Genomic DNA, 10,922 nt, shown 5'->3' with positions numbered 1-10,922 from the left:
ATCCCTCGTCGATGAGGCCCATTCTTGAAATGATGATGTCATGTCACTCATCTGATCCTGATGGTAACTTGCTTAGCTGATTTCACGAATGTCTCGGCTTCTTTCATTGAATTCTAAAATCCAAGGCCTTTGTGTATCGGTCAAAATTTAGTGTCAACACATGCCCCCCCTCAATTTTGGGATAAAATGATTTTATTCCAAAACTATATTTTCTAACCGTTGCACGCGTCGTACTTCCAACCGTCTATTCTGGTTTCTCTATTTCAGGCCGAAAGTTAATATAAACCTCCAGATTTCCCTTGTCTCCCTCATTCGGCCACTCTACTTCTGTTCTCCTTCTGCTTAGTTCGCTAGTCGTTGCAATCTTTTTGAGCCCCAAACCCTAACAAATCTAGGACTTCAACTCAGTAAAGCATCCTACTACCCCCACGCAATCCTGAGAGCGGCAGCTTAGCCGGGCGACAACAGTATCAACACCTGTTCGCATATTCAGATCTAATCCTCAAGATTCATCGATGGCGACCATCGATCATGTTCTAGAACCCCTCATCAATTGTTCTTTGATTCTCGCTTAGCCATTTAGCTCATAGATTTGTTCTTTCCGGTAGGAGCTTAAAAACGAAGTTCTAATCCCAACCAACATCGAGAATGCGTACTTCTTGGGACCAATGGGCGATCCAGATCCAATTGAGCTTATCAACTTGAAAACCAGTAGACTTCCATTCAAGCGATCCAACATGAGCCCCTCAGTGTGGAAAAAAACCTTCACAGCCTGGCCACTTCCACTCGATGGATGGAGAGATTGGTATCTTAGAGTAGCCAAGACTCATCAAGCCAGATGGGTAACTTATGATTTAGACCAGTGTATAGATCTTTCCTTGTTGAACATAAAGAAGAATGAATCTCTACTAAGATGAGCCTCCTATTTCTGGTCCAACGCTTTCAACGCCTTCATATTCGGCCATGGGCCAATGATAGTCACCTTGGCCGATATCCACATGTTGACCGGCCTTAGAATCATGGGGCTCCTCCAACCTTACAATCTCATTGGCAAACCAGAACACAAAGTTCAGAGCATCAGATCCGGAGGGTGAGGTGGCTACATCACCGTTCATAAGAAGACTCGAAGCAGGAATGCCGATCCTAAGGAGCACGCAGCCTTCTTGAACATGTGGTTGGAAAAGTATCTCTTCTACGGGTCTATGTGTAGCCCAACTACCAGCCACTGGTATCTGGCAGAGCAGTTGTCCTGTGGCACCGATATCCCTTTGGGGAAGTTCTTGCTTGGATCTCTAATCATTTGATGCACCAGGTATCTTCAAAATTGGTGATGAATGAGTCAATTGGCACAATCAGTGGGCCATGGTGGCTTTTGCAAATTTGGCAAAATCTGCACATGCAGAGGGTAGCAGTCAATGACCTTAGAACTTTGAGCTTTCTGTCCCTGAACTATTTAGATGCCCATGAGAAAAATCTAAATCAGGAAGACAAATTTCGCTGATGTCAATCTTTTGGCGAGGTAGCATCAGTAATTTCGATCAACTTGGCCAGTTCTTCAAAGGTTTCTACAAAGGGCTTCCAGACGAAGTTCTGACTTGGTTCATCTACCCAGAAGTTGCTGAATTTGAGCTCCCGATTTCTTTCAGATTTGAGATTGCTTGCTCTGACGAACTATCAACTGCGATCCTTCAACGCATAGTCAAACATGGGCTGCTTCCCATAGAATTTAGGCATGGTCAAGAGAAGCCACCAACCTCTTATGAATTTGACAATCCTTCAGTTGCTGCTCGCCAACTTGGCTTTGGACAACTGCCCTTGGAGTTTATGAGAATTCAACATTTTGAAGAAGCTTTACCTCAAATCAACACCGAGGGATGGAAGTGTGGCCCTTTCTCTTCGAATCTATTCAAGTCATGGCAGCAGGAATGGACGCAGCACTTGTTCTGTAGCTCAGTCGCACCTTTCTGCCAGTCTCTGGATCCACACTTTTAACCTGATAATGAGGTACCTATTCTCTCCAAATTCGTAACCCGTCTTCCAATATAGCCGATGCAATGCTTATTACCATGTTACTCGCAGGATCCTGACTTTATTCCCCCAAAAGTTAGCAGGAGCAATCGGCCGATTAAGTATGCCAAAGTCACAACATGGAAGCGGGCATGCAAAAATCAAAGATCGCCATCGGCTTCCCAGGTAAGTGTCTTAGCACGTTCTGGAACTTAGATTGTCAAACCCATTGACCTCGGTCATCTCATAGTCAATAGCTGTCGATATTCCACCAAAAATTCCGTGCGGCGAACTTACTGGCCTAGGCCTTTGGAGTGATGGGAACGGGCGGTTCATCGGCATCCACCAAGGAGACAGTCGATGAGCAGCGCCTATCAACTTTTGCCTTCTATACCTTCAATTTCATCGGTTCATTTGAGTCGACTAACCGATTTCTTTTCAGGCCAATCTTTTACCAAATATTGGTGAAGAAGCTGGAGAACAAGTTCCAAATACCCCATCTGTAGGAGGAACTAAGGTATTTTATGAAAAACTGGCCGTACTAACATTTAATTGATTAAATCTAAACCGACTTTCTTGTAGATTCTAACTGGAGGATCAAACCACGATGTATATTCTTTAGACAATTCTACAGCCCAGGTATATCAACTTCTTTCAACATTAATTTATCCAATTGCCTCTTGATCACTTGTTATTCAGCTGATTGATGATCAGGAAGAAGAGGGCACTAGGAAGGCAAGTCATGTTCATTCCTCTCCTGAAGAACAAAACGTCTATCAAGAAGCTGAACGTAGACACTCAATCACACCACCTGGCTTTTACACTTAATCCTTTGATCTTCCAATTATCTTTCCTTTCAGATATAAATTTTGGATCAGGACCAACCCCAGATGCTACTGATCAAGAAATTGGCCAACGCACTCATCAGACAACCGAAGGTAACTAACCGATCACATCATTCGGTCTTTGTCAAGGTTTCCAATCACTCTTCATTTTTTCACAGACACAAACCTTGTATCATCAGGGCCAACTCCAGACGCCGTTGATTGAAAAGCTGGTCAAGGTGTTCATCGATCAACTAGTGGAGAAGAACATCAAAAAATTCCAGATCCTCAAATAGCTGATGGTACACTCAATATACCATGCTCCTTTGTTCAAATCTTTACATACACCTAAACCGACTTCCATTAAACAGAGCCCAAAGAGCCGATTGAAATTTTCGATGATGATGATATGGGTGCATCACCGGCCGTTCCTCCCTCTCCCAAAGAACCAAAGAAAAAGGTACCTGCTATTTCCTTAATAACTCATGAATCAAGAGTTACACCATCTTTTAACCTCAACACATCCTGCAGGTGTAGGGTCCATCTTCCTTGAGCATTTTCTCCTTCGATATCAAGGATTATATGAATGAAATTGAAGTCAGTTCTGCCCCCAAGCCTCAGTAGAAAGAAGTCAATTATCGAATGCAGTCAAGGATCGGCTATTACTGATGCTGTCTCACTTGCAAAAGAATGTAGCCAATCTAGTTCAGAATGCAACACCACTCCATGATCTCTTCTTAACCGTCAGGGGAGAGCTAAGCCAAGACCTTTTTGGTGTATTATCACCTGTTCTTTTATTGAGGGTTTCGCCCCTAGAGTTATTAGAGCAAAATAGAGGCTAGCTGATCGGGAAGCCCAGGACAATCTAGATGCCCGAGAGGAGGCAACCAAGCAGGAGATGGTAGAGCTGAAGGAGTTGATGGACAATCTGAAGAGTGTTCCTCCCCAGATCCGAGAAGAGCTCAATCAATTGAGAACCGAACGGGAGTAGCTGCTGATGAGGCTAGAAGAAATCGATGCTTCAATCCAAATCAGAGAGGCAAATCTAGCTCAATTTCCAAAGGCGACAAACAAGAGGAAGGCAGAGATAACTGCCAAGTATAACGAGATCAGGACCATCCGTAGTCAAAAGAAGAAAGTTATCTCTAAATCAGCTACTAAAGATAATCAGTTGATTGCAGAAGCCGATGCTATTCGTTTGGATGCCCTGAACGCCGTACGAGCAGCTCTGAATTTGTAACTTTGAATTTTATGTATTCTCGACTCCGTAACATTTGGTGCATACACTTAGCCGATATAACTCTTCATTGTGTACAAACCTCTTCGTCATCATCGGCTGTTACATAAGCGCTCAAATCCTGAGTCAACTGTCCTCATCAGCAAAACTTCAACTTTGGAATACTGTAGCCGTTTTAATGATACGGCTTTAGGGCCCGTTTGGCACGGCTCGCAGCGGCTCCGGCTTATCTGACAAACACTGTAGCAGCACTGTAGCAAGAGCCGGTTTTCCCTCTCCTCCCTCCCCTCTCACTGACATTGGCACTGTTCATCGAAGCCGGAGAAGCCAGGTTTCTGGCTTCCCCCCCCCCCGTGCGCTACAGTGTTTTTGCTACAGTGAGATAGAAAAAGTAGGGGTGAGGAAACCGGTTTTTTGCTACAGTGTTGTCAGGTAAGCCGAAGCCGCTGCGAGCCGTGCCAAACGGGCCCTTAGTCGACCAACCCTCAGAGCCGTCCTTCGGGTCTAGGTGAAAACACAAAACTACAGTGAACACATTTTCAAATCTGTGACTCGGAATCCGAGTGGAAACGCAAAGAATCCTAGTAAATGAAATTTCACGTCTGTGATCTCTGAAACCGCCGCTTTTCCATTTGGCCACGCATGGCTTCCTCGATCCTTGGAATGGCCTCTTGCCTTCCATTAATTGTATTTTAATCCAACGTAGCTCGAGAAATCCACCCACGCCTATCCCAGCTATAAATATATCCCCTAGGGGATAGCCGAGAGGCCACATCTGCACTTGCCTTCGTTCTTGTCACTACACAAGTTCTTTTCCCCATCTTTAGATCTAAAATCGTCTTCCCAAAGTAATGGCCAACGGCAAGCGCCCTGCCGGTGACATTCCGGAAGAAGACCTTCCGACCTCCGCGCCCGCACCTTCGCATTCCGAGGTAAGTCTAATCGCATCCTAAATCTTTTGGCAATCATCCGAACTTAGCAATCCTTCATCTTGCAGGACCCTCTCCCGTGCCAGCGTTCACAATCTGCTGGTGAGATTCGAGGCCCAACCAGTGGCATCAACGGCTTCATCTAGCGACTCCTCCAACTCATACAATGGAGATGACGCCTGGCATTATCTTCACGAACGGAACGAGGCGATGGGTCATCATCTGGAGGCGACCCGCGAAACAGAGCGCCTAGAGGTTGCCTTGAACGCCTCCCAAGCCACTCTCGCGGAGGGGGAGAGTAGTACTGCCAGGGCACAACTAGCGGAATCTGACGCCAGGGTTGTGGGTAAGATTCTCAGGAGAACTCTGTTTCTTTCTGCTTACCTCCACTTCGTCGCTCTTTGATAAATTATTTTGCTCTTTTATTGCAGCCCTGACAGAGCAGCTAGAAGCCCTTCAACTGGCGACAAATAATGCTACCGAGGCTCTGATTGCCCGAGGTGACTTGCTAGCGAACTGCCTCCAAGATATCCCAGCGTGTGCTGGGGAGATTGCTCTCCATGGTGTCCGCCATGGGGCCACGGTCGCCCTGACCATCGCCCAGGTGCACTCTGGGCACGAGCTTTGATGGCATCAGCCCAGCTTCGCAAGCGGTGACGACCACCATGACTTGGTGGCGGACATCGAAGGAACTGCAAATGCCGTGGCAAGCAACACCTCAGCCAAAGGAATCATGAACAATGTTTTCTTCGGCCCTTAGCTTGTACTCAAGGTCATATAAATACAACTTTCAGTTGATTCCTCTGTCTACGTTTATCTCTATTTGAATCTGTGTGAATGCCTCCTCGAGACTAATTTTGTAATGTTACTGATGCTTCTCCGAACTGACCTCCACGTGACTAGTATTTATATATTTACCTTTTTTATTTTCTGCGCTATAGGCGACGCATACCGCACCGGTTTCTGCTTCCCAAGGCTGAATCAGAGTGTTCTTTTTTGTTCTAAAGGCGATACCTCTCGCTATCAAGTCCTGATGATACAATTAAACACTTGGACAATGTTCCCTAAAAATGGTTTTCCAAGAACGTAGCCGATGATAAAAGAACTCTAGAATCACCAGCTGTCACATCTCCTCGAAATGCAATAAGTCTCAATCCAATCTTGATTTCTTGAAACAGAACGGCTATATTTCCATGAACTAATTTATAAAGACAATGCTCAGCCGTTCCGTGACAATCAATTGAGGAACTCATTAAAATAAACTTTCAGAGCTGATTGCTTGGATCGGCCGTTGACGCTCATCGTTGATTTTGATAACACCTCCTTCCTAGACTCTACCAGAAAAGCACTCGCAATCCTCAAACTCACAATATTCTGGGTTAGCCATTGCCACACTTATAGAGTGTCGCCTTGAACTACCTCGACACCGTCTCCTCGCCACTGGATAAGGCATTGGTGCATTGTTGAAGGAATGCAGCAATTAGCATGGATCCAATCATGACCTAGGAGCAGACTGTATGTCCCTTTACCATCGATGACGAAGAAAGTAGTAGGCAGGGTCTTACTTCCAATTATCAATTCAACGTTAACTGCCCCCCGGGTCTTAGATGAATTACCACCAAAGTCCTTTAGCATCATGTCAGTTTTAAGCAAATCCCCAGGACCTTTCCTAAGCTTACGGAATGTGGTATAAGGTATCAAATTGACAGCTGCACCTCCATCGACTAACATCTTAGTCATCGGCTTCCCATTGACAAATCCTTTCATATATAAAGCCTTCATGTGCCGATGCTGAGATGGCTTATCAAATATAGCTTGTTGGGACTAGAGGGTTAGTTGAGCCACTACTTCTTCCAACTCTTCTTCATCATACTCTTCTTGTTCATATCTGGAAGGAGCCCTGAACTCTACGGGTAGGATGAAAACCATATCAATATTAGCCGATGGGTTACCCGTATCGGATGTTTGTTTGACGCGCCATGCCTGAGGTCTGCAAGATTTATGAGCTTCTAATTCTCTGTTCCTTAAGCGTTGAACTCTTCTTTTCTGACTCCTTGTTATACCTCCTAGACACCATTGGCCTTCTTGCCAAACATACTCCTTTTCTTCTTCATCACGATCAGCCCAGTTCTGATCATGCTCATGCTTACCTAACCGATTGTGAAGTCCTTCATTTTTTACATGCCAATCCATGTCGTTAGATTGATGACTTAGATGCTCATGGATAGACTGGCGGTTGGCTTGAGATTGCCTAAACACTGAATACTAATTGCTGCACTCGGGGCAGTTATGTCTTGTAGGCAATTTCAAACCTTTGTTCTAGTAGTGCCTGAAGAAAGGACAATTCCAATGTAATTTAGCTTGGTCTCTTTCAAACCTTTCTTCCTCACACCAGCGTTCATATTCTTCTTCTTGAAGTCAACGCTGGTAGTCCTTTTCCTTCTAATGCTGCCACTTGTTCAGCAAAATCCTAGAAGTTACACGAGGACGCATAGCACCAGCTCTGGAGGTCTCACCTTGCTCATATCGACTCTTTTGCTGATCATGCTGCTGCCTAACCTTCTTGTATTCATTAGCCGATATCTGAACATTAGGGTTGACTGACCCATCTTCTCTAGCCTTAGCTGATGTCAACACCTTTGTTTTTTTATTTAGCCAACTAGAATTCTACCATATGCACTCTAGGAAAAGGATGCCCATCTATGTCCATTGTTGATTTCTTGGCTGGCTCAAACTTGTTCTTTCCTTGATCAATGGCCCTTTGAATATGTTGGTGGAAGATTCTACATTCATTGGTATTATGATTAGTAGCATTGTGGAACTTGCAGTGTTACTTCACTTTGAGCTCTCTAGCTGAAGGGATAGTATGATTTGCGGGTAGCCTCAACTGCTTCTTCTCTAGCAGCAAATCAAAGATCTTATCGGCCTTTTTTATGTCAAAATCATTGGCGCTTTTTGTCTCTTTTACCCAAGGACAAGATACAGGAGTGTTGTCCCATGTCCACTCAGCGACTGCAACTTCTAGATCATCTTCATTGGAGTCTACATCGTATGGATCAGACATAGCTGCAGTACCCTTCAAATATTTCTCTTTACGCATGGTCCAAAGCTGGCCTGAACCAGGTGAGCCAAATTCTCGAATTCCTAGCCATTGAATTTTTCTCTGAGTATTAGGGACATTCCTTGAAGGGCCAATTCAACCAATTGACCATCAGACAGATTCAATGAGTAGCAACGGCTCCTTACTTCTCTAAATCTTTGAATGAACTCAGAGCCTGACTCATTATTCCTCTGCCTCATGTTTGTCAAATCAGTGATCTTCTTCTCCCCTGTCCCACTATAGAAGTAAGCATAGAACTTGTTCTCTAAATCGGCCCATCTAGTGATTGAGTTTGGTTCGAGCGATGAAACCAACTGAAGGCCGGTCTGGATAGAGACAAGGGGAAGAATCAGACTTTATATGCCTCCTCAACAGATGCTTCCCCAAGCTAAATGAGGTAGCAGCTAATATGCTCCATGGTTGACATCTCATCTATCCTGGTGAACTTGGAGAAATAGGGAACTCTATAGCGTGGAGGGAGTTGCACAATATCATACTAGGTTGGATATGGATGTTGGTAAGAGCCAACTTGATTCTTAGGCTTTATATCAAACTGGCTCTACATCATAGCTGTTATCCTGTTCACCAAATCATCAGCACTCATGCCAGCAACTTGTTGTCTCGGCTAACCTTGGATCTGAGCTTGAGAGCCTTGAACTTGAAGTCATTGACCCTGAGCCTAAGACTATTGTCCTTGAACTTGAGATTGTTGTCCTTGGACCTGAACCTGCTCAAGTTGTTGTGCACTATAATTATAAGGATTCTGGTACCCAGGATGTGGCAGAAGCTCATATGTGCTAGCATCAGAAACCGAATGATAACCCTCTGGGTAGTCGATTTGAGCATTATGAGTCGCATATCCTTGTAATCGACCATTAAAATAATTTGGATCAACATCCTTGATGATCCTTTGCACTGATGGAGCAATTTTATGAGCCGACTGAGACATCTGGTATGAGGTATTGAATTTTACATGAGTCGGCCGCTGCACAACCTACTGAGTGACTGGTGAGGTTGGCTACTGGACTGAATAAACTGATGATTGCAGTAATGGTGGCTGCCCCCTATCATTTGACCTTGACCTTGCCCCCAGCTGTTTGTAGGACTTGAGCTTGCCCCCTACTGTTGGCTAAATTTAAGGATCTTGAGCTTGTCGTCCTAGAAGCTGCTGCACGGATGGCTGCTGAAACTGTCTACCATTCGGCTGCTGACTGGAACTAGGCACATTGCTTCCAACAACCGAAGGATTATAGCCTTTGAAATACGATGCCCCCATTTGATCAACTAGTGCTCCATAGAAGACTTCCTTCATAACATTGCCAATTGAGTTGACCAACACCTAGTTGTGATTTGTAAAATCTTCATGAATGGTCTTGAGAACCAACTAGAAAGCAACTCTAGCTTCAGTTTCCTCACTCTATCCCTGCAGGAGAACACTTGGCAATGGAGTTTTCTGAACAACTGAATCACGCCTTCTGCTGTAAGATAGCAAACACTTCTCACAAAACTCCTCTGCCACCTTGGTGATAAGCGTTTGTTGATCTTCAGACAGTTCCTCAAAATTGACCTTGAGGATGGCATCATTGTTCATGTCAATGATTGTTGTCCCACTGGGCGTGCAAAGGAACATGTTGACACGAAAAAACATGTAGCGTGTCGGTCGTGTCGTCACATGCAGCAAGCCAGGAGAAACCACATGGAGTGGATCCCGAGATCTCCCAGGGCTTTGGAAACACAGGACTAGACGGTCACGACCTAAGGCGTGCTAGTCAATTTGACCCTATAATTGATAAGGAGGAAAGATTTATCAATAATTTAAGGTGGAACATGTCGGTGTTGCTCCGAACAGTTTCAAATATGCGGCTAAATAGCCAGTGAGATAAGGCTATCGACTAAAGAGTCAATATCCAACATGTTCATAATACAAAATAAATAAAATAAGCATGTCAGCAATTAATAGATGTCTAATTGTATAGATTTTTAACAGCCGATAATCATGAGAATACGTAAAGATGTAATCAAATAGATATGGGAGCGTTTATATTAATTGAGGATCATACTAGCTTTTAACCAAGACAAAAACAAGTACAAGCATATAAATAGCCAGCGTATCTTCAAAAAGCAAGGCATCGGCTAGAATAGCCGATTCCAGTTATTATGTTGTACAACACATAAATATTCATCCATTGGATATAAATAGACCAACAAACTGACTAAACTCAATCTATTGTACCACCAACAGATTGAATCAGCTGATATAGCATTGACGGTAGGACCCTAGATCAGAGACTAGTAATCAATAGATCTACTTAGATACAATTGGGTCATGAAAGCACATTACTGAAAGCATCTAGGCCCCTATTTGGGTTTCGGTGATTAATGACAATACAAGATTACTATGACTAATGTGTGTTTTGCAGATGCAATTAAGTTAGGTCATGGTAATGGAGATCAATCGGGCAATCAAAGTTGTCATGCCCCTACGATGGAAATCGTTTCGGTTTTTAAAGGATGGACGACAAGGTTAAGGATGACTAGTTCTAAGTGTCGATTGGAGTTGGAGAAACACTTAGAGTAGTTTAGGACTTCATTTTTCCTTTAGCCGTACTATTAAGAAGGGTATGAATGGGTAGCTTGACCTAGTTAAGCCTAGTGAGTTAGGTGTGGTGCACACTTGTTGAAACTAGCTCTAGGTAGCTCCTATGAATGCCTAAGATCCTTTGGAGCAAACTTCATTTATATATGATCGAGAGTTGAAAGTGAATGGAGGGTCAAATGCTGATCGGACGCTGGCCCCAGTGCGACCGGACGCTGGCCGCAGGATC

Source organism: Miscanthus floridulus, chromosome 6 (assembly GCF_019320115.1).
Source record: "Miscanthus floridulus cultivar M001 chromosome 6, ASM1932011v1, whole genome shotgun sequence".
Taxonomy (NCBI): Eukaryota; Viridiplantae; Streptophyta; class Magnoliopsida; order Poales; family Poaceae; genus Miscanthus; species Miscanthus floridulus.
The sequence above is the reverse complement of the archived record's forward strand: the minus strand, read 5'-3'. Positions refer to the sequence as shown.